The 24,971-nt window shown below is 41.4% G+C and overlaps 1 pseudogene; it reads right to left on the bottom strand.

Moving 5' to 3' along the window:
* Positions 1-3,401: 3,401 nt before the first annotated feature.
* LOC126033839 (uncharacterized) lies at positions 3,402-3,520 on the bottom strand (annotated as a pseudogene).
* Between the last annotated feature and the right edge of the window lie 21,451 nt (positions 3,521-24,971).

Here is a 24,971-nt window from a genome sequence, read left to right as displayed (position 1 = left end):
TTTCTTTATCAGAAACTATTTAAAATCCTTTTTTTTTTTTTTTTTTTACCTTTATTTTAAGCTGTTTTGAGCACTGCTCACTGTGCCTTTGGGGTGGTTTCTTGGGCCACACCTGGCAGCACTTCTGGCTCTGCTTAGAAATTACTAGGGGCCGGGAAGGTGGCGCTAGAGTTAAGGTGTCTGCCTTGCAAGCGCTAGCGTAGGACGGACCGCGGTTCGACCCCCGGTGTCCCATATGGTCCCCCCAAGCCAGGAGCGATTTCTGAGCGCATAGCCAGGAGTAACCCCTGAGCGTCAAACGGGTGTGGCCCAAAAATAAAAAAAAAAAAAAAAAAGAAAAGAAATTACTCCTGGCCTGCACAGGGTCGGTGTTTACCTCACTGCTGTGCTGTCACTCCGGCCCTTCAATGTCTTTTACTTTAAAGTTCCACCAAGTTTTCCTCACACTGACCTACTGATGTCATACATAAAAGGACAGTCTTTCTACTCTCAGACTAAAGCCACACTTTCCACCACTGCTTTCTCCATACTTTTGATCTACTACCTTGGTGACATACAGACAGAACCGATGAAACTGACTTGCAGGCTTTTTAATACTTTTTCATAACTATAAAATGTGGCAGCATACTACGGATTTCCGTTTTGGAGTGGGTGAGGGTTTGGGCCACACCTGGCACTGCTCAGGGAACCATATGCTGTGCAGGAAGTCAACCCTGGGTCAGTATGAAACAAGTAACTTCCCCCTGAACTATCTCTTACCATTCACCAGTTTGTTTTCATAATAGCTCATTTGTTTTACTGAGGTAATATCGGCTCACAACAGCTTATTTTTCAAAGGCATTGAAAAATTCATACCTCTTCAAATATTGGTCATCACCCCATGTTCTCCACAGAAGTCCCAGTTGCCCTCCTCACCCCATTGCTTCTCATCCCTCATACCACAGGCACTACTTTCCCCTTGCACTGTAGTAACCTTAGACCTGCAGTCAGAAACCAAAGAAAGGTCTGCTTTCATCTGTTCTCTTGCTTTGTTTCTTTACCATCCTTCAATGGATGGTCATTTGTATCCATCTCTTCCTGAGTTACTCAGAAACATGCCCTCCAGTTTCACCCATTGATGATTATTTCAAGTGTAAGATTTCATCTTTTAGGTGCATAGTATTCCATCCATTGTGTTTGTGTGTGGGTGTGGGTGTGGGCGCGCGCACTCGTGCGTGTGTATACCACACTTTATTCATTCATTCATTTATTGTTCAGCACTCAGTTCGTTTCCAAACCTTGGTAAGTAAGTAGAGCTACAATGAATACAGGGTTAGAAGTCTTCCAATTAAAACTACCAATAACTTTTGTGTCTAACAGTGATGCCTGAATCTTCAGTGGGCCAGTCAACATGAATAATGAACATCTAAAAAAAAAATAATAATGAACATCTATTTTATGTGATGATTAAGGTTCTCTGCAGTAGAGTTGCCTACCTATCTTAAAGAACATTGTGATACCTGACTTCCCTTGTCTTTCCATATCATGCAACCAGAGATGGGTTGGGGACTGAAAACGTCTTTGCACTTGAACACAGAACTAAGAGAGTGTGATCTCTTGGGAACCTCAGAGAGTAGGTTCTATATGACATGGTGTCAAAAGAGAAAGCTAAAGACCGTAGAGACACTAAAGTTCACAGTTATGTAGTATTGCATACATGAAACCAAAAGACCAACTGAGGGGATTAGAGAAATAGGAGGTAGGATTGACAGAATTTGGAGACTGGTGGAGCCATCAAAATAAAATGAAAGTTAAAATTGGCTCTGAAGTGGGGCCTTTCATGAAGTTATGTCCCTAATCCCCTCTAGACCATGTCCCAGTGGATTGGCCCACAGCCACCTCGAGTTTACCCCATTCACAACTTGTTTCTTCCTCATTGCCAAATGTTCCTCCTTCTAGGACTCCCCCGGGCACGGGAAGCCCCTTTCAGTTTCCGGTTTCAGAAATCTTAAAATCATTCTACTCATCTCTCTTTTATATCCTGTCCTCTCCACATTCAAACAGGGTCATGATTAAAAGGTACAACTAGAATATCTGCCACTTCTCTCTATTTTTGATCATTTACTGGTTTTTAGTCTCAAGTGAAGTCTCCCACTCATGGAGCTTCCTGCCTTCTACTTTGTCACAACCACCACCACCACCACTATCATCATCATCACCTCACACTTTCACCATCTACCTTTGTTATCATTTCTCTACCAGATCTATTAACTGGATAAAATCTAGGTGGTCCACAAGGTCCTTCACAGCATACATACCCACCCATGCAGCGTCACATTCTAGTTCCTTCAGTCATACCACCAGCATTTGGCAAACATATCTGCCATCTCTTTCACACCTTCAGAAACCTGCTCCACAGAATTTGTCTATAGAGTTCACTCTGTCCCGCTTCCTACCTCAACTGATTAATAACTTTTTTTTTTTTTTTTTTTGGTTTTTGGGTCACATCTGGTGACACTCAGGGGTTACTCCTGACTATGCGCTCAGGAATCACTCCTGGCTTGGGGAACCATATGGGGAAAGGGGGGGGGGGATTGAACCATCTGTCCTAGGCCAGCATGGGCAAGGCAGACGCCTTACTGCTTGCACCACTGCACTGTCCCCCCCCCCACTTTTTTTTAATAACTTTAAATTAGAGATGCAATTGAAACAACACCTCCAGTAGTAATACCGCCTTCCTTCTACACCAAGAATTTGCCATCTTTCCCTGAGATACAACAAAACGGAAAATTCATGGTGAGTTGGGGTACACTCATCGGAGTTTTGAAGGCTTCTTCCTAATCTGTGCTCAGAGATCGCTCTCTATGCGGTTTGGGGGACCACACCTTACTAAGTTTCCCATATGTGAAGCCTGCTTGAATGCTCTCAGCACCTTGGGCTATTTTTTTACCCGAGATTTTATTTTTTAATAGAACAAAATTGAGAGGTCCCCTGTACATAATAAAAAATAATATCAGAACTATATAATAAAGAACCTTCTGAACTTCTCTGATCCTTTCCTTCCTAAGCTAACCAAACATGAGAGCAGTAACAGTATTAACTTTACTTATTCTATTTCATTCTTTATTATGACACTCAGTATCTTCATTATTGAGGTTATCTAAGCTAAATGAGTTTGCCCATTGCCCTTCGTGTAATGTAGAAAGGGCAACAGAATACTTTTTGTAAATGCTTAATACCCAAACTCGGAGACTTGTTATAACACTTTTAATTAAAATAAAAATTTATTTTCTGAAACTTTTTGTATATGTAAAATAATTGGCAATTATGCCAATTTCATTATTTTATTTTGAATTGATGACTGACTAGAATTCATTGAACCAGTTATATTTCTTTTCTTTTTTTTTTTTTTTTTTTTTTTAAGCCTAGAGCACCCGGTATTCCCAGGTGGTCTCCCATCCAAGTACTAACCAGGCCCGACCTTGCTTAGCTTCCGAGATCAGACGAGATTGGCCGCGTTCAGGGTGGTATGGCCGTAGACGAACCAGTTATATTTCAATGTCTTTCTTTGAAAAAGAAAAGCATATAACTTCAAAAATATGTAAGATTAGTATTAACCATCATATAAAATAATTACAAACTAAACAAAATAAAATCTGCATATTTACTTGCTATGTGTATATATGCTATCTGGGTCGGTTTTGTTTCAAACTTCAGCATACAAACCTCCAGCTAGATTTAACAACTAAACAAAAAATATGCAGTACTAAAAAAAAAATGCTCAAAAATCAGGTTAAACTAAAGTTACAGAAATACCAATAGAACTAAGGGAAAAAATCTAAAACTAGTGATATAAAGTTAAATTTGTTTTTACTGCTAGTTAGTTTACTGACTTAAATAACCTTTATCCATTAATTTCTGAAAATTTATTCCTCTTTTTAACAAAGAAATATCCCCTATTTGTTATTTTACTCTTTTGTTTGTTAGTTTGGGGGCCATACCTAGGATGCTCAGGATTTACTCATTGCTCTGTTCTCACAAATTACTACTGGCAGTGCTCAGGGAACCATATTGGATGCTGAAATTGAACCCAAGTGGGCAGCATGCAAGGCAAGAGCCCTACCCGGCCCCTATAGATAAATAATTTACTTTTCTACATCATTAGCATTTCTTTTTTTTGGGGGGGTCCCACACCCGGCAGTGCTTAGGGGTTACTCTTGGGTCTACGCTTAGAAATTGCTCCTGGCAGGCTTGGGTGACCATATTGGATGCCGGGATTCAAACCACCATTCTTCAGCATGCAAGGCAAATGCACTACCTCCATGCTATTCTCCAGCCCCACATCATTAGCATTTCTAGTGTGCAAGCCTCTACTCTGCATGCAAATTAAACTGTACATTTCACAATCATTTGGTATGTTTGGTTATGTAGAAACTTTAAAACGGGGAAAGAAAAATCAGATTATTTTCATCTGAAAGTACATTTCATCCCTGCATTAAATAATATGCTTGCCTAATGCCCCACTCAGGTTATTTGTATTTCTAATATTAGTTCTAACCTCTCTACTTTGCCTTGCAAAAATCATGTCAGGTTTTTTTTCTATTTTGCATGTCAATGTTACTGCACAGTTGCTTTAACACATTTGACTACAATGATTTTTACCTCCTTGTTAATAATGACAGTTCATGAATATGGGTTATAATTGAAGCTGTGGCTTCTCTAGAGTTTTCCTCCCCCTCAAAATTATCTTCATGATTTTTTTTTTTTTTTTTTTTTTTTTTTTTTTTGGTTTTTGGGTCACACCCGGCAGCACTCAGAGGTTACTCCTGGCTCTATGCTCAGAAATCGCCGCTGGCAGGCACAGGAGACCATATGGGATGCCGGGATTCGAACCACTGTCCTTCTGCATGAAAGGCAAACTCCCTACCTCCATGCTATCTCTCCAGCCCCAATATTTTTATAGTAGAATATTTTTTTCCTTTTGATCAAAGTTTGTCACTCAGATTTTGAGCAGAAATTGCCAACAGATGTAAACAAGTCCATTTAAGCAAATTTGTTGTGTCTGCTTGGACAAAGTAGCATGCTATTGTCTGGAATTAATCATCTGCACTTTGATTTTTTGCATGTGTGGCTCCCATGTTTAGATTCATAAAGTAAATGTTTTTTGTGGATAAGTTCCTATGTCTTTCTAGTTTTGGGGAGTAGGTGTTTGGGTGCTCATGGCTTTGCACTCGGGGATTACTTGTGGAGTGCTAAAGGGATCATAAAGTATATCATGGGTCTAAACCGGGTTGCCATATATAATGCGAGTGCCCACTGGACTATCCCTCATATGTTCTTTAATTAGCACTCTTCCTGGACTTAGAACAAGTCTAATTTTTTGTTTTGTTTTGGGTCATATCCTGCAGCTCTCAGAGATTACTCCTGGCTTTACACTGAGAAATCGCTCCTGGCAGGCTCGGGGGACCATATGGGATGCCGGGATTCAAACCACCGTCCTTCTGAATGCAAGGCAAATGCCCTACCTCCATGCTATCTCTCCGCCCCCCCCCTTTTGGGTTTTTTTTTTTTTTTTTTGGTTTTTGGGCCATACCCAGTGACACTCAGGGGTTATTCTGGGGATCAAGCTGCTGTACATCCTAGGTCAGCCATGTGCAAGACAAATGCCCTACTGCTGCACCACCGCTCTGGCCCCCTAATTCTTAAATTGAAATGACTGTATTGAGCTGGGGTGTGATAGCGAGGCCCCTTCCATCAGAGCAGGAATTGGGGGAGTTACAGTTACTCAGCCCAGAGATGCAGTGATGCTCTGGCCACATGGAGCCAGAAATAGGATTCAGCGTTCTTCACAAACCAGAAATGTGTTCCACAATATGAGCCACAATCCCAATTCCTTTTTTATTTGACTTTTTGACCTCTCAAACAAATTGACTTTCTAGAATCACAAAATGAGAGCTCTTTGTGATTTTCATATAAAGGCCAATAATGAGGAACTATTTTCATTTGACAAAAGTGCCCCTAGGGAACTCATGAACTTGCTTCCCTTATCTGACAGTCTTCTTGCAGAAATCTAACCATCAACTTCATATTATTTGTGAACATTAATAGCATATATTTGCCATAAAGAAAGAGAGCCATATAGTGAAGGAGGTTGCTTGCTCCTCCTTTCCTCCCTCCCTCCCTTTGTTCCACTGAAAATTGAATATAGCCCCAGATATACAATCAATTCTTGATAAAGGGGCAAGAAATGCAAAATGAAGCAAGGAACGCCTCTTCAACATGTGGTGTTGGCACAACTGGTCAGCCACATGCAAAAAAGTAAACTCAGACCTCCATCTAACACTATCACAAAGGTCAAATCCAAATGGATTAAAGACCTTGATCAGACCTGAAACCATAAGTTATATAGAACAACATGTATGTAAAACACTCATGACATTGAGACTAAAAGCATCTTCAAGGAGGAAACAGCCGGGGTCAGAGAGATAGCATGGAGGTAAAGCATTTGCCTTGCATGCAGGAGGACGGTAGTTCAAATCCTGGCATCCCATATGATCCCTTGAGCTTACCAGGAATGTTTTTTGAGTGTAGAGCCAGGAGTAACCCCTGAGTGCTGCTGGGTGTGACCCAAAACCAAAAAAAAAAAAAAAAAAAGGAGGAAACAGCCCTCTCCAAACAAGTGGAAGCAGAGATAAACCGATAGGACTATATTAAGCTGAGAAGCTTCTGAACCTCAAAGGAAATCGTGCCTAGGATACAAAAGCCAACCACAGAATGGGAGAAACTATTCACCCAATACCCATCAGATAAGGGGATAATATAAAAAATATGCAGGATACTGGATACTGGCAGAACTTAACCAGAAAAAATATATAACCTCATCAAAAAAAAAAAATGGGGAGAAGTAATGAACAGACTATTCCTCAAAGAAGAAATACAAATGGCCAAAAGGCACTTGAAAAAAACGCTCCACATCACTAATCATCAGAGTGATGCAAATCAAAAAACAGTGTGGTACCACTTCACGCCACAGAGACTGGCACTCATCACAAAGAATAAAAACAATCAGTGTTGGCAGGGATGTGGAGAGAAAGGAACTCTCATTCACTGCTGGTGGGGATGCCGTCTTGTCCAGCCTTTATGAAAAGCAATGTGGAGATTCCTCAAAAAACTGGAAATTGAGCTCCCTTATGATCCAGCTATACCACTCTTAGGGATATACCCTAGGAACACAAAAACACAATACAAAATGCTTTCCTCATACCTACATTCATTGCAGCGCTATTTACAATAGCCAAACTCTGGGAACAACCAAGATGCCCTAAAGAAACTATGGTACATATACACAATGGAATATTATACAGCCATTAGGAGAGATGAAATCATGAAATTTTCCTATACATGTATGTACATTGAATCTATTATGCTGAGTGAAATAAGTCAGAGGAAGAGAAATAGACACATTAGTCTCACTCATATATGGGTTTTAAGAAAAATAGAAGACATTATTGTAATAATGCCTAGAGACAATAGAGATGAGGGTTGGAAGGACTGGCTCATGATGTGAAGCTCACCACAAAAAGTGGTGAGTACAGTTAGAGAAATAACTACACTGACAACTATGGTGACAAAGTCAATGAGAGAGAAGTAGAACGCTTGTCTCAAATATAGGTGGGTTGGGGAGGAGGGAGATTGGGGCATTTGTGATGGGAATGCTGCACTGGTGAAGGGGGTTGTTCTTTATATGACTGAAACCCAACTACAATCATGTCTGTAATAGTGTGCTTAAAAAAAGATATTAAAATTAAAAAGAAAATTGAATTCACCACCCAACACATGTAAGTCTACCATTGAGCTACATTTCCTGCCCCACTTTTGCATAATATAAATTGCTTTATGTAAAAACCATGTATCACATAGTTGACATAATTGATCAAAGTATGCCAATAAAACATTTGTTTCCAGGTAAATGGGAACATTATTGAAAAAAAGAAAAAATGGGGGCCAGAGAGATAGCAGAGCAGTAGGGCGTTTGCTTTGCATGCAGAAGGACAGTAGTTCGAATACTGGCATCCTATATGGTCCTCGGAGCCTGCCGGGGGCAACTTCTGAGCAGAGAGCCAAGAGTAATCCCTGAGCGCTGCTGAGTATGACTCAAAAACCAAAAAATAATAATAATAATAATAAAAGAAAAATAAGAAAGAATAAAAAATGTAGATGCAACAAGAAAATTTGTGAAAATGATTGTATCTCACAGTGTTTAGTAAGCTCTTGTTGCTAGTTGATCATTCTCTGTTACTTCTTTTGTTTCTGAACATTAGTTGTTTAAGATACACATTGGGGGCAGGCGAGGTAGCGCTAGAGGTAAGGTGTCTGTCTTGCAAGCTCTAGCCAAGGAAGGACCGCAGTTTGATCCCCTGGTGTCCCATATGGTCCCCCCAAGGGGGTCAATTTCTGAGAGCTTAGCCAGGAGTAACCCCTGAGCATCAAATGCGTGTGGCCTGAAAAACCAAAAAAAAAAAAAAAAAGATACACATTGGAGTTTAAATTGGTATATTCCTATGGGGATGACAGTATTTTAAAAATTGGAGTTGTGGGGGCTGGAGAGATAGTACAGTGAATAAGGCCTTGCATACGATTGACCAGGGTTTGACCCTCAGCATCTCCTATAGTCCTACCAGGAATGATATCTGAGCACAGTGCCAGGAGTAACCCTAGAGCACCACTGGGTGTGGCATGAAAAATATTGGAATTGTCACACAGCCACAAATGTGAGCATACAGTCCAGGAATTCCAAATACTATTGCTGATACTGCTGCTTTTGTGAGGCTTGTTTTCAGCTGCCAGAGCTTCAAGAAGTATAGGAAGGGAAAGCAGGAAAAAGTACCCACACTCACTCCAAAAATGTGCTCATGATGTTAGCCCAAACATCAGCATACCTGAAGTTTTGGTCAGATTGGTGTCTGCAGAGAGCTATAGATGAATGGTGAAACTAGGTCACTGGTGAAACAGCAACTGTATGATGGTTGCAGCAGGCATGGTTTTGGCAGGATGAGGACTTGGCCCATCCTTTCCTCTGGAGATTGCCAGCTTTCAGTTGTGTGGCCAGTGTATTCATACATTTTCATAGCTTGGTTTACATCTCTTTTAGAACAGAGTGAGTCTATGGAGTTGGCCAAACACAGACATTACAGACATTGCAACTGCATTTGTGGGTGTGGTTCCACTTTTGCATTTTTAAATGCAATTCCTGTATCCTGTCTGGGCTGAATTATCTCTACATATATTTTGGGGATTGGAGATTTGTGTGTGTGTGGGGGGTCATCTGTGTGCAAGACAAATGCCCCACCTACTGTACTGTCTGTCCTTCAAACACATGAGCTCAACATTTTGTAAGATTCTTAATGTAGGCACAACAGAAGGATAGTAGAACTAAGTGAATGGCTTGCACACTGAGCACAGTCCTGTGTTCTGTCTCCAGCATGACATGATCTCTGGAGCACCCTCAAGCACAGAGAAGGGAATGCCCTTACATTTCTAAAAGGAGATTCTCAATACAGCATGTATTAACATGCAGAAGTGGGAGGACATTTGCTTTGCACACTGCGCGAAGAATTATCTTCTTCAGCTTTCTCCAAACTTTACTTATTTTGCATGTATGCTCTCAATTTTTTCATTCAAAAATGAAACTTATGTCAGCTCAAAGATGTTCTTCTGGGCAGAATTGTCAAATACCAGATAGTAGTACCATTCAATAAAAAGAAGTTTCAGGGGCCGGAGAGATAGCATGGAGGTAGAGTGTTTGCCTTGCATGCAGAAGGATGGTGGTTCGAATCCTGGCATTCCATGTGGTCCCCCAAGCCTGCCAGGAGCGATTTCTAAGCATAGAGTTAGGAGTAACCCCTGAGCGCTGCTGGGTGTGACCCAAAAACCAAAAACCAAAAAATAATAAAATAAAATAAGAAGCTTCAAGGTGGGGCCGGTGAGGTGGCACTAGAGGTAAGATGTCTGCCTTGCAAGTGCTAGCCAAGGAAGTGCGGTTCGATCCCCCAGCGTCCCATATGGTCCCCCCCAATCCAGGGGCAATTTCTGAGCGCTTGGCCAGGAGTAACCCCTGAACATCAAAAACGGGTGTGACCCAAACAAACAAACAAACAAAACAAAAAGATTTGCAGAACAAGAAGCTTCAAGGCATCAGCATATCCTTATGGTCAGAGGATCCTCAGCAAAAGAATTGTGATATGTTGGCATGCTTAATTTCCTCCTAAGGTAAGAAAGAACAAACATATGGGTATATTAACGCATCTACAAGCATTTATCCATAAAATAAAGTGTGTAGAATTTTTTGTACTTCAGTTTCTTTTATCACTAATTTAATACTTATTAATCTGTTCTATTACTTGATGGGAGTCTAGAAACATTAGCAGTAGGTAAACATTTAATAAAATGTATGTGGGAGAAAATGAATCTCTTCTGAAAATTAAATTGGCCATTTGAGTTTAGCTGCCAGAACACTATAGAAGGTATAATAAATTATATGGGAAGAAAACTGACCTAAGCAAATGCAATCCTCAATTCAGATACTAACAAGTCAGAGGGGATTTTATTATTGCATATGTAGTAGGAGTAACATGCCTTTTGCATATTGTAGGTTTAAAAACGTAGTCTCCAAACTTGGTCAACAGTAAAAAGAATTTTTAACTCATTCTCCAAATAGTATCTATATCTACTATTATAAGTTACTGAGTTTCCCAATACCAGGATACTACATAAACAATTATAAATTAGTTAACATTTTGGGATTGGAGCGGTAGTACAGAAGGTAAGGAATTAGTCTTGCACACAGCTGACTATGGTTCAATCCCTGGCATTTCATATGGTCCCTTGAGCCCTCCAGGATGTATTCCTGAGTAATCTCTGAGTCAGAAGTAAGCCCTGAGCACAGCTGGGTGTGGCTTAAAAACAAAATAAAGGAATAGGCATTTCAAAGGTGAGTTGAGTATAAATATAAAATACTACATTAATTCCCTAAGACCTAACAGCATACATACAGACTATATGCACCCTGTTTTAATCATGAATGGTATGGAGAACTTATTTATTTAATCTTATTTCATTATAGCTAAGTTTCTCTCTCTCTTTCTCTCTCTCTCTTTCTCTCTCTCTCTCTCTCTCTCTCTCTCTTTCTCTCTCTTTCTTGGTTTTTGGGCATGGGGAACCATATGGGATGTCGGGATTCAAATCACTGTCCTTTTGCACGCAAGGCAAACACCTTACCTCCATGCTATCTCTCCGGCCCCTTACCAGCAAATTCGAAGGTAAGTTTGGATATGATTCATTTTGTTGGCCCATCTGCTGCTCTTACAGCAACTTTCTCCTCACCTCACCCTGTTCCTCACAACTTTCCTGCAGTAACTCTTGTTCATTAGCTTGAAGCTGTTTGTCTACTCTTCACAGCCGTGCAGTTAAAAGATTTTCTTACTACCACCCCATTTGGTTTCTTTCTATCATGATTTGCTTATTTGATATTCATAAAATCATAATATATAGCTTTTAAAGGTGTTTTAACTTAATGTTCAAAGTATGTCCTACTTACCTTGTTTGTATCTAACTTGTCTTTGTCTTTTTCTACATATAAACACATTATATATACATATATATAAAACTCTAGCTCATTCATTTTGCTTTGTTTTTTGAGTTGCCTACTACCCCAAAGTTTTTACAAACAAATCAGTTTTTAATGTTACTATTAGTAGATATGTAAATTCATTTACATTTTGGGAAAGGCACACCTAGCCTAGTGGTTACTGTGGCTCTGTACTCAGGGATTATTATTAGTGGTGCTCATGCAACCCTGTGGAATGCTGCGGATTGAACCCAGGTCAGCCTCCAGGAAAGGCAAATTCCCTCATTTACTGTTTTAGCATGACAAATCTTTAGATCAAAGAGATATCAGGAAAAAGTAGATGGTTACCTACCTCCCCAAACAATTGTATCTTTCTTTTCTTTCTATTTTTTTTGAACCATACCCGCCAGAGTTCAGGGCTTACTCCTCCTGTACTCAAGATCACTTCTGGCAGTACTTGGGGGACCATAGACTAGAGGATGCCTGGGACCAACCCTGGTAGGCTTCAGCTGCTGTACCATCGTTCCAGACCCCTGTATCTTTTTGTTTAGAGCTCATACGTGGCCGAGCTCAAGGTTTATTCTTGGCTCTGTGCTCAAGGAATACTCCTAGTGGTGCTAGGGATCAAACCCAGTTGGCCACATGCAAGACAAATGTCCTGCCCACTGTCCACTTGCCCCAGAATCTTTTTTTTTTTTTTTTTTTGGTTTTTGGGCCACACCCGGCAGTGCTCAGGGGTTACTCCTGGTTGTCTGCTCAGAAATAGCTCCTGGCAGGCACGGGGGACCATATGGGACACTGGGATACGAACCAACCACCTTTGGTCCTGGATCGGCTGCTTGCAAGGCAAACGCCGCTGTGCTATCTCTCCGGGCCCAACCCCAGAATCTTTTATTTTAAATTCAGCTCATACTTTGCAGGATTTTTTTTAAGTATATGATCATTATAGTTTATACTGGTTTTAAATTTTGTTTTTTTTTCCTTAGATTACAGTAAATTCTTTTTCTGTCATCTGTATTCTCTTTATTTTCTAGGATATATTACTCAAAGTTGTTTTAAAGTCATTAACACCTTTAATATTGATTGCTGGTATATCTGTTGTTGGAGGATAATTTTCCTTCTGGTCTTGGTCTTTTCTTGGTATACTCAGAATTATTAAATCTGAATGTTTCATATTCCATGTAAGAACACAGGGCTGCTCTATATGCTGTTATCTTCTACAAGAGAAGATTTGCTTTTTCCTCTGCTTGGGGGTGGGTAGCCTGAACTTGAGATTTTGTGTAGGAAATAAAGGACTTGAGAGCTGTGACTGGCTACATTCTGATAAAGATAGACTGTAGTGATTTCGCAAGAGTTCTGGGAACGGTTAATAATTGGAGGGTTGCTGCTTGTTGCTTCATGTTTACTGTAGGCTTACCTGAATCCTGTTTCTCTATAGTTTTTTCATATAAGGGTGACAGAACACTTACCTTTTCAGAGAGCAGAGATTTGATCTACCTTACGTAACAAGTTATATAAAACCTTATTGCCTGTTTGCAATAAAGGCTTGACTCCATGTTAAATTTGACTTGAAGCTTCCTTTTATTTTATGTTATTGCCTGATATGCCTCGAGGCTGAAATAGTGAGATTTTAGGGTCAGAGCCAAGAAGACAACCTTCAGCAACCCATTATTGATACCAGCCCCAAACCCAAAGTCAGAGTCCCTGAATACAGCTCATGGTCTGATGTGCAAGGCCCTGGGTTCCATCCTTGCACCAAACACCCCACCCCAGAATATCCTTGTGGCCCCAAGCTCCCAAAATAGGGCTGAGTGTGCCCCTCCCACAATCATATGATCAAAAAGTGAAATGTCATCAACTGCATGAATAAATTGGCTTTGGTTAGTTCACAATGTTAAAACAATCACAGGGTCTGAGCAATGGCTCAATGGTAGGGCATTTGCCTTTCATGCAGTGACCCAGGACGGAAGGTGGTTCGAATCCCGGTGTCCCATTTGGTCACCCGTGCCTGCCAGGAGCAATTTCTGAGTACAAAGCCCGGAAAAACCCCTGAGCACAGCCGGGTGTGACCCCCCAAAAATTTTTAAAAAAAAGCAATCACAGTAAAAATTGGAAAATAAAATTTGTTTTATAAAAAAAATATGGAAGGAAAAAATATGGAAGAAACATGACCCTCCACATTTTCTATTCGCTTTTAAGCATATTTTCCACACAATTTTAAGGTTTTTTTAATTATTAATTTATTGCTGATTGCCCTTGTATATTTTTTCACATTCAAAGTATATATATATTTTTTTGGGGGGGTCACACCCAGCAGCGCTCGGGTTACTCCTGGCTCTATGCTCAGTAAATGCTCCTAATAGGCTCTGGGGACCACATGGGATGCCGGGATTCGAACCACTGTCCTTCTGCATGCAAGGCAAACACCCTACCTCCATGCTATCTCTCCGGCCCGACATTCAAAAGTATATTTAATGAGGAACCAGAGCAATAGCACAGCGGTAAGGCGTTTGCCTTGCACTCGGGTAACGCAGGAGAGACCACAGTTCAAATCCCGGCATCCCATATGGTCCCCCGAGCCTGCAGGAGATACTTCTGAGCACAGAGCCAGGAATAATCCTTGAGCGCCGCTGCCACCAGGTGTGATCCAAAAACAAAACAAACCCCCCAAAAGTATATTTAAAGATATTCCATAAGAAATACTTATGCTTTTCATTTGGGAATTCATGTGGTAGTGCTCAGGGTTTACTCCTAATAAAGCTCAGGGGACCGACCATATGTGGAACTAGGAATTAAAAGGGTCAGTTGTGTGCATGTATTATCTCTCTAGTTCCAAGAGAGAAAATTTAAATCATTTCCTGACTAAATCATTTCTATTATTTAAACAATTTGAATAAAATACTATTGCTTAGAATTTTCATTTTTAGGGCCGGAGATATATAGCAGAACAGTAGAGCGCTTGCCTTGCAAGCAGCCAAACCAGAATCAAAGGTGTTTCAAATCCCGGCATCCCATAGGAACACCTATGCCTGCCAGGAGCGATTTCTGAGCAGATAACCAGGAGTAACCCCTGAACGCCACCGGTGTGGCCCAAAAAACAAACAAAAAAAAGAATTTTCATTTTTAAATATATGGTTATTTTATTAGGAAAGTGATATATACTGTCTCTCCAGTTCTCCAAACTACACTTATCTTGATGTCATCAAACCTTAAATAATCAGAATTTTAAGTTGGAAGATAAATGAAAACAGTTGCATAACATGCTTTCTGTGAATTAGCTAGGTCAGATCTGTGGTATATGTACCACTACTGATCCAAATGAAACTTTCTTTCCTGTGAATTTACTCAAAGCTTCAGAATGAACATTTTGGGAGAGGGGGATTGGGGAAATGACTGTCAATTGAATTAGAATATAAAGCTTCTACTAAGTCCCTCATAAACCAGAACAGAATTTATTCTCTGGGTAGTAATTGTCATTTTCTATCATCCTATCAGAAAATGTTCACAGTTGTTGCCCTTAACTCAGTCGACACTGCAGGCAATATTTAATTCCAGTTTATCAAAATGACATCAACCTTTTAGACATGACATTTTATTCTCAAGAATATCAAAGCAAGGGCCAAAGCGATAGGACAGTGGTAATGCATTTGCCTTGCATGCAGCCAACACAGGACAGACCCCAGTTCGAATCCTGGTATCCCATATGGTCTCCCAAGCCTGCCAGGAGCTCGACTTCTGATTGCAGAGCCAGGAGTAACCCCTGAGAGCTGCCAGGTGTGACACCCCCCCCCCAAAAAAAAAGAATATCAAACCATTGGCCAGAAGTCAACAACAACAACAACAAAAATCTGTTGGAATAACCCTGCACCAGAAATACTTGTTACAGGTAGAACTTTGCTGGGTCAAAATTTATTTTCTGGGTTGTCACAATAGATGATCATAAATGTAGTGGGCTAAAACCCACACAGATTTATTCTCTGCCTAGAAGCCAGAGTCCAATTCTAGGTGTCTAAGTGGTATTGCCCTCTGTGAAGTCCTGAGGAGTGAAGTCATCTCACCTTTTCTAGCTTCTGGTGACCCTACTTGACCTGCTTTGTTCCAAGAATATAGTGTGAACAAAGCAAAGGCCCTCCATTCCTAGGACAGGTGGAAGGAAAGGAAGACAAACATAAGCAGAGGGGCCAGAGTGATAGTACATTGCATAGGGCATTTACCTTGAATTTGGCTGACCATATACCACATACGGTTCCCTGATACATGCCAGGAGAGTGATTGTTGAGCACAGGAATAAGCCCTGAGCACTGCCAGTGTGACCCCCAAACACATATCTATGTATAAGCATACATGCACATAATCAGACTCTTCATGCACCCCAGTTACATATCTTTCTGCTTGTGTTAGATTATATCTTGTTTTACCCAAAAGAAAGATCATCCCTGATTCCTTTGTATCTGTTTACAACTTGGTTTTACCCCCAAACAGAGATTGTCTTATATATAAACCTGGGTAGGACAGGCTCGGGATAGTCTGAGCTCAATCTGCTCTTCCGCTGTTCTTAATCACCCACCTAGGGGTGGTCTCTTTACTCAATAAAAACCAGAGTTCTAGCAGACAGCTTGCTCTCCCTACAAGGTAGAAGATTGCCAGACTCTATGTGTTTCGCCCTCAGCCTGGTTTGGATTATTTTATGTTCAACCCTGATTCAAATTCATTTACCTGGAGTACAATACAGTGTGTGTGTGTGTGGGGGGGTGATTTTACACCCTTCCCTTCCTTTCCTCCATGGATGTTGCTGAGAGGTTGTGGTATACACTCTTGAATGTCATCTTTATATGTGACATTCATCTAGCTGAAGTGCTTGTGCCTGTTTTGTTTGTAGAACTGCCAGAGGAAACCTCAATGTCACCTGTGAGTTGACTGGGGTGAGGGGTTGCTCACATTCCTGACCTCGGTGCTCACACTCTGAGTTTGATACTTACATTGCTTATAGGCTTCAAGTGTCTGTCCTGTTCCCAGAAAACCCAAGAATCTCAGTGGAAACACTGAATTACCAGGATCACTATGACAGCTTGTTATGGCACTAAGGATCAAACTTGGGACCAGAGATAGCTCAGCAGTAGGGCATTTGCATTGCATGCAGTCGATCCAGGATGAATGGTGGTTTGAATTCAGCATCCCATATGGGCCCCCAAACCTGCCAGGAGCAGAGCCAAGAGTAACACCTGAGTGCTGCCGAGTGTAACCCCCACAAAAAAGAGATTAAACTCTAGGTCAAACAGGCCATTAGTCATTAAACCAGTTCTTGACAGCACTCCATAATGATTTTTGAAAAAAAATTCCAAATTTCTTTCCCTTAATTCCATAAAGAACAGGATCTAACTTGCTGAATGACTTGGATACTATCTCTTATAGCTCCTCATAGGTGTCCTGAAAGAGAGAAAACTTACTTTCAGAGAAAATCTCATAAAAATAAATTTCACTTGGCCTGTGTTTAGAATTCAAAAATAACAGTGTGTTATATTGCAGGTGGATAAGGCTTTCTGAGTGTGCTAATTGGTAGGAATGTCATGGCTGTAGAAAGAGAACTTTCAGCCTCTACACTAAACTAGTGGTGTCAGCCTTGAAAACTGTTGTACATTTAGTAAGGAAGAGCAGAAACATTTTCTTCAGTTTTTAGAAATTCTACAACTAGATCTTTGCAAAGAATGTCTGTGAATAACAATGAAATCATGTAAAAAGCAATCTCCTGCTTTCATGAGTTATGATTTATTTATTTTGCATTTCATTTAATATTTCATATTTATATTTTGCCTTCAAAATGCAGAATAAGTGTGTGCTCTATCATTGGCCCTTTTTATGTATTGTGTGATAACTCATTTGTTTCTAGAAACCCAGACCACATTACTTTCTCGACTAAATGTGGGGGTATATTTGAAGATCATTGTATATTTTAAAGAATGTTTGCCAAAATTGGGCTTAATTTAAAATTAAATTGGGCTTTTTTAGTGATGTGGTACATAGAACGCACTGACATATATTCTTTCAGTGTGGGATTAATTGGATTGTAGGATTAATCTAATCCCACCCAACTCAATATACACCTCATTACTCATTGGTTAGAAACATCTTTGAATGTAGCACTTTGGTAGATGATGTTTAGACCACACCTGTGCGTGTGGTCTGTTCCTTCCTAATAACTATTTAGATTTTCAGTGCAAAGCTTTCTTGTATTTCCAAATTTCCACGGAGCTTGCTGCTTCTTAGGAGCTGAAGGCCTATTGTTGGAATTTCTGAATCCATCTCTCTCCTTGTGTGTGTGTATGTGGATTATTTCCTTTTGACGTTTGCTTCCAGATCCACGTCTCTTCAGTGCTTTGTCTTTGAACCTGAGGATTAATTCTATATATTTAAGAAAAATCAGGACAGAGCTCTGTTCAAGTTTTTTTTCCTGGGTATCAGCCATTTGATGCTTCAAGATGGCAAGGTCTCGGGGCCTCTGAGACATATAAATTAATGACTGCATCTGCTTCCTTCCTCCAATCCATCCATTTTCATGAAGCTTTAGTGTTGCTATATGTTTCTTCTATCCATTTCACCCATGATTATTGAGAGCCCTATATATATCAGCTCCATTTAGGAGCAGGGAAATTCACAATATTTCTCATTAATATTGTGCTTAGCAACCTGGAGAGATACTGTCTTACCTGCAGCTCACCTGGATTTGATCCCCAGAACCACATAGGGCCCAGGTCCCTCCAGGAGTGATTCCTAAAGACAGAGCTAAGGGTAAGCCCTGCGCACAGCCAGGTGTGGCCTAAAAACAAAAGTGGGTGCTCAGTTATTATAAATTTAAAAAGTCTGTGCTGGGTCAGTGAAAGAGCCCTGCTCTGTGTGCTTAAAAAAAAGTAAAGTTAGGGCCAGAGAAATGGCATGGAGGTAAGACATTTGCCTTGCATGTAGAAGGTTGGTGGTTTGAATTCCTACATCCCATATGGTCCCCCGAGCTTGCCAGGAGCGATTTTTGAGCAAAGAGCCAAGAGTAACCCCTGAGTGCTGCTGGGTGTGACCCAAAAACAAAAACAAAAACAAAAAAAAAAAGTAAAGTTAAATTGATAAACTTTATTTGGGGGCCAGACAGATAGCATAAAATGCTGGAATGTATGCATTTGCAGATCTATGGCACTGCAAGCTCCCCTGTACCACCAGGAACAACTCCAAAACAAAACAAATAGACATAAAGTGGTTTACCCAACAAGTCCCTCCACTTTCCTCCCTTCAATGAAAAGTTGGAAGCACAGGCTCACACAGCTATTTAAGAAACGCTCTATTGGCCGGAGAGATAGCATGAAGGTAATGCGTTTGCCTTTCATGCAGAAGGTCATTGGTTCGAATCCTGGCATCCCATATGGTCCCCTGAGCCTGCCAGGAGCAATTTCTGAGCCTAGTAGAGCCAGGAGTAACCCCTGAGCGCTGCCCGGTGTGACCCAAAAACCAAAAACAAAAAAGAAAAAAAGAAAAAAAGAAAAAAGAAAAAGAAAGAAAAAAAGAAAAAAAAGTGGTGCTTATCGTTATTGTTGGAATCCTCAGTGGATATTTGACACTTCTTTTTGTACTGTTGGGGTGTTTCACCTTCTTTTTCTCCTTCGTCTCTCAAACCGATGGTGAGAGCCTCTAGAAGGATTCTGCCCATTTTCAGCGTATTAGACTTTTACCCCAGTTTATTACTTTTCTCTTCTTCAAACAAAACCACATAACTTGAACTATCTAGTCCTGCCTCCCAGGTGAGGGGGAAATAAGGGAGGCACCAAGACCAAGCAGATGCAAGACTACTAAGTAGTAAGCTAGGTACAGAGGGGACCACATATTTTAGCAGCCCCGGGGGTGAGGGAGGAGGATATGGGAGGTAGGACGAAAACGGAGGTGTAGGAAGGACAAATTGGTAATGTACCTAGAATATTATTGTCAACAATATGTAAATCACTATGATCAAAATAAAAATTATATTAAAAAAAAAAGAAAGAAACGCTCCATAACCCAGTTCCTCCTATCACTTGCCTCCTCTCGGATTCTGAACACCCTCAGGCCCACATTATAGGTAGGGAGGAAGAAAGGCAGAGAGCAGAAGGCCAAAGAGAACACATCAGAAGGGTTTATTTCCTTAAAAGAGCCTTTTTGTAAGTCCTACTCCATTCCTTCTCTTCACACCTCTCAGCCAGCTCAACTATAAAGGGTCCTGGGAATCTGTGTATTTAACTGGGCCTGTTAATACCCCCCAATATAATGTGGGATATTTTAGGGAGAAAAAAGTAAGGAAGTGAGGAAGAGAGAAATGAAGGAAGGAGAAGAGAATAGAAGAAAGTTGCAGGAAGATAGAAAGTTAGGCACTCTGAAGTGTTAGTCAAGTGCCATAGTGAAAACAGACAAGCTACCTTCCTTCAAACAGCTGGCCCTACTCTTTTCTCTTCTCCCCTCTCCTCCCTTCCCCTTCTCTTCCCTCCCTTCTCTTCCCTCCCTCCCTCCCTCCCTCCCTCCCTCCCTCCCTCCCTCCCTCCCTCCCTCCCTCCCTCCCTCCCTCCCTCCCTCCCTTCCTTCCTTCCTTCCTTCCTTCCTTCCTTCCTTCCTTCCTTCCTTCCTTCCTTCCTTCCTTCCTTCCTTCCTTCCTTCCTTCCCCCAGAAGAATATGCTTAGTCACTGAGGCACATTGACAGCCTTGCTGACCCTCTTATAAAGGAGACTAATGTCTTTTTTTTTTTTTTTTTTTTGTTTTTTTTGGGCCACACCCTGTGACGCTCAGGGGTTACTCCTGGCTATGCGCTCAGAAGTTGCTCCTGGCTTCTTGGGGGACCATATGGGACGCCGGGGGATCGAACCGCGGTCCTTGCGCAGGCAAGGCAGGCACCTTAGCTCCAGCGCCACCGCCCGGCCCCGAGACTAATGTCTTGTATCTTTAACTTACTTTCCCTCACATCCAGATAAGTTTCTAGTCCCTCCAGGTTAATTTGGTCGCATTCAGAAATGTTTCTATTGCTTCTCATTTGATGTGAATACTAAATCCTAGGATTAAGAAACACCACTTGGGGCTGGAAGGATAGCACAGCAGATAGGGCATTTGCCTTGTGCACGACTGACCTCTGACCTGGGTTTGATCCCTGGCATCCCATATGGTCCTCCAAGCCTGCCAGGCATGATTTCTGAGCAGAGCCAGGAGTGCCATGAGGTGTTAGCCAAAAGCCAAACAAAAATGGCTTATACAGGGAGCTAGTGACTATCTCATGGCTTCTTTCTGCTCTTGCCAGCTACACGCTGGTCTAATCATGGTCTCTGTTGCCAGCACTGCTGCCCACCAGCTGAGATGTGTTTTGTTTGGTCTAAGCTTCTTTCTCCTCATCAGCTGTTATGCTGAGAGTGGCCACAACCAGCATGTGAACTGAAGGAGACCCAATTAAAACTCCCACAGGTAGTGCAGAGCAGAGTGGAAAAGGAGAAAAGGGCTTCAACTTTCCAGAGTTGCTGAACCAACCCTGGGATCACCTGTGTTAAATTGAAGTACAATTCCAGACCTGTTTTGTGCTGGTTTCCCATTTCTTCTCTTTTTCATTCATACCTTCCCATTTTTTTCATGTGAAGATGATTCGATGATAAAGAAAACATAATAAACAAAATAATTTCAAATTCTTTCAAATGACTAACTTTCTAACAAAGTCACTTCAAAAATAGAAATAGGCAAGAGAATGAGAGTTTGTGTTCATGGAATAAATTGCTTGACTGAGAAGTAAAAATTTGGTGGAGAAAAGGGAGAACTCATCTAGACATGGTTCCACGCAGCTCTGAGGCCATTCAGGTCTGATGGACCACAAGCTTGCAGGTTGGAATATGGACTTCAATTTTAAAAACCAGAAAGTGTGTTGAGGCGAAGACAACTGTCTCTCCCCCAAATCCTAAAGATAAGGAAAGTCTGTCCTCCTCTTCTTGTTCATCCCCTCAAAAGTCTAACCCTGACTCTGTCTAGGTCTGCAGATAAGACAGTACACCTCAGGAGACCAGGCTCAGAGAGAATTTATTGTTTTTCCTGGTGTCATTGATATGCAACCGCACTTCACAAAAGTATGTTCCCTGTTCTCTCTAAAATTTCTTACTGTGATAGTGCAGATAAAGCAGGGGATTGGGGGTGACTGGTTTTAATTTGATAACTGGTTTTAATTAGCTGTTTGATCTGACCCGAAGAAAAGAAATCACGGGGGCCGGGCGGTGGCGCTGGAGGTAAGGTGTCTGCCTTGCCTGCGCTAGCCTAGGACGGACCGAGGTTCGATCCCCCGGCGCCCCATATGGTCCCCCAAGAAGCCAGGAGCAACTTCTGAGCGCATAGCCAGGAGTAACCCCTGAGCGTCACAGGGTGTGGCCCCCCCCCAAAAAAAAAAGAAAGAAAAGAAAAGAAATCACAAGCCCTGTGAGAGGTGAAGCAGTGCAGAGCCAGGAAAAGAACCAGGGAAGGAAGTAGCTTGTATGATAGTGCAGAGGTGGAGATCACTTCACTCATTCTAGAAACAGAAAGGGTGGGAGGATGGGAGGCTAAGGAGGCAGCGCGAGGCTTGCTTGAAGGGGGCATCCGGGATTTTAAGCAGGCAGGAGAAAAGACAAGATTTTCATGATAAAAATATTACTCTGTTGTAGCTAAGCAGGAAGTGGGTTAGAGAGAAATAAGATTAGAAGCAGGAAACAAGTCAGGCTATTTCCACAGATCATTTATATAAAGGTGATGGCATTAGGAATAGAAGAGGTGGACTAACTTCAAATATATTTCGAAAGCAAATGGATAAAATATTTTCGGTCAAGGGGACTGAGTAATAGCACAGCGATAGGGCATTTGCCTTGTATGCAGGTGACATGGGACAAACCGGGTTCAATTCACGACATCCCATATGGTTCCCTGAGCCTGCTAGGAGTGATTTCTGAGCGCAGAGTCAGGAGTACCCCTGAGCACCATCAGGTATGACCCCAAAACAAAACAAAAAAAAAAAAGGAAAAGAAAAAAAGATATTCAGTCAAGGGAATGTCAACTGAGAACAAAAAGAGACAGAGGGAAATATCTGTACCTCTACAACCTAGCTCAACTCTGAGTCGTTCAATGGCCTTGGCCTTGCTGGAGTTGTCTCTTTCTTGAGTGACTTTCCTTCTCCTGTCCACATATCTTCTCTTACATGCCATCTCTTCAGAGAGGCCCCCTTGCCTTCTTTCCTTTCAATACTTTGCACTACCTGGCATTTTCTTGTTTCTTGGCTAGCACTCCTCTCTCCCAGAGCCAGTGAGGACACTTTGAGCCTTAACCATGGCTACATTCCCAGACACTATGAAAGTGTCTGGCAATAATAGTTGCTGCAGAAGAATTTGTCAAATAAATAAGACTGAAACACAATCTCACTTCCAGAGTACATGCTTTTTCTATAAAGTGACTGATCAATTCCCACAACAGTGCACAGTAGATTATAGAGGCCATGGCCTTAAATTGTATGTGTTATGAGAGAGAAAAAGAGTGAGAGCAATGTGCAGACATAAATGCATTTTCTATGCATTTTCTCCATATTCTCAAATGAGTCTTTTGACTTACAAACAAAAAGTAGTGAAAAAAGGCACTACCTTTGACTTGAATATTCTCCAAAATTTCCATAAATATTAGTGGCCAATGCCCTAATTTCTTGCTTATATTTGCATATCATGAGGCCCTTTCCTTAGATATTGTAAAAGTTCATCTCGAAGAGCTGGCAGTATTCTACTGAACAACAGCTACATCAGGACAAGCCAGGGGTTCCACGTATGGTGGCCTCATATCCACCTTTCAACATTGCAGAGCAGTCATTCAGAGCTGAAATGAGAACAGCGACGCCTGCTGGCTGTTCTCTGGAACTGCACCTTTACCATTAGTTAAAAATTGCTGAAAATTTCGTGCTCCACTAGAATTAATTGGCTCAAGAACAAACAGCTTTCCTTCTCAAGCACAAGGTAGAAATGCTCATTAAGACACATAAAACTGGGGCCGGGCGGTGGCGCTGGAGGTAAGGTGCCTGCCTTGCCTGCGCTAGCCTAGGACGGACCGCGGTTCGATCCCCCGGCTTCCCATATGGTCCCCCAAGAAGCCAGGAGCAACTTCTGAGCGCATAGCCAGGAGTAACCCCTGAGCCTCACAGGGTGTGGCCCAAAAACCAAAAAAAAAAAAAAAGACACATAAAACAATAGTCATAGAATAAATAAAACAATAGTCATATGAACATAAGAGGCAACCAAGAAATTAAAAGATGCAGGGAAAATGGAGAGAAAATAATTTCTAGTCACTCGATTTCTTCTGATTAGAAAAAAGTGAAATATTTTAGGGACGATTTATCCGTCTTTTTATTTATTTATTTATTTTGGTTTCTGGGTCAGACCTGGCAGCACTCAGGGGTTCACACCTGGTTCTGCGCTCAGAGATCGGCCCTGGCAGGCATGGGGACCATATGGCCTGGCAGGATTCGAACCACCATCCTTCTGCATGCAAGACCTCCATGCTGTCTCTCCGGGCCCTTATCTGTCTTTTTATTTATGGTTTCCAAGTTTTATATTTTTTTGAGGAAAAATTTTCAAATGAATATTATTAGTTTCAAAAAATAATCTTTTCGCTGTTTGGAGTGATTATTTTTAATAGCACATAGATTGAGAGAAAGGGGGCTCCATCTTTTAGAGTCCGGTTAATTGTTGATGGCAAGTAATGAAGTACTGTGGTTTAAACAAGAGAGGGGAGGGATAGTGCAATATATATGACACTTGCCTAAGCACCATATATGGTCCTATGGGCAGTCAGGAGTCATTCCTGAGCACAGGGCCTGGACACAAAAGTCCAACCCTTCCCTCAGAAAAAGTCAAGAAGGGTGACTCTAGTCAGCATCGTGCTTCTGCAGGGTTCACTTGACTATACATATCTGCATCTGCGGCCCAGAGGCTGGTGTCCAAGATTCAGACAAGAGGAAAGGGAAAATAGGTATGCACTTCTAGAAAGTTCTTAGAGATCATTAAAAAACATGTTTGCACATCCAATTAGCTAGAATTTGGTCTTGAGGCTCTAAGAGAAATTGTAAAATGTGGAGTTTATTTTATAAGAGTAGAACAGCTAACCTGGAGGTAAAAGGCATCTAATCTATTGCCTGAAAGATAGTACAACGGACAGGGCACTTGCCTCGCATGGGGCTAATTCTAGTTTAACCCTTGGCACCACATATCATCCCCCATCCCCAGCCCTGCCAAGAATAAACTCTTAAGTGCAGAGTCAGAGTAACTTCTGAGTACTGCCAAATATGACCCCTGTGCCCTGATGCAAAAAAAAGTAAAAGTTATAAGG

Source organism: Suncus etruscus, chromosome 1 (genome assembly GCF_024139225.1).
Source record: "Suncus etruscus isolate mSunEtr1 chromosome 1, mSunEtr1.pri.cur, whole genome shotgun sequence".
In the NCBI taxonomy this organism is placed as follows: domain Eukaryota; kingdom Metazoa; phylum Chordata; class Mammalia; order Eulipotyphla; family Soricidae; genus Suncus; species Suncus etruscus.
The sequence above is the reverse complement of the archived record's forward strand: the minus strand, read 5'-3'. Positions and strand labels throughout refer to the sequence as shown.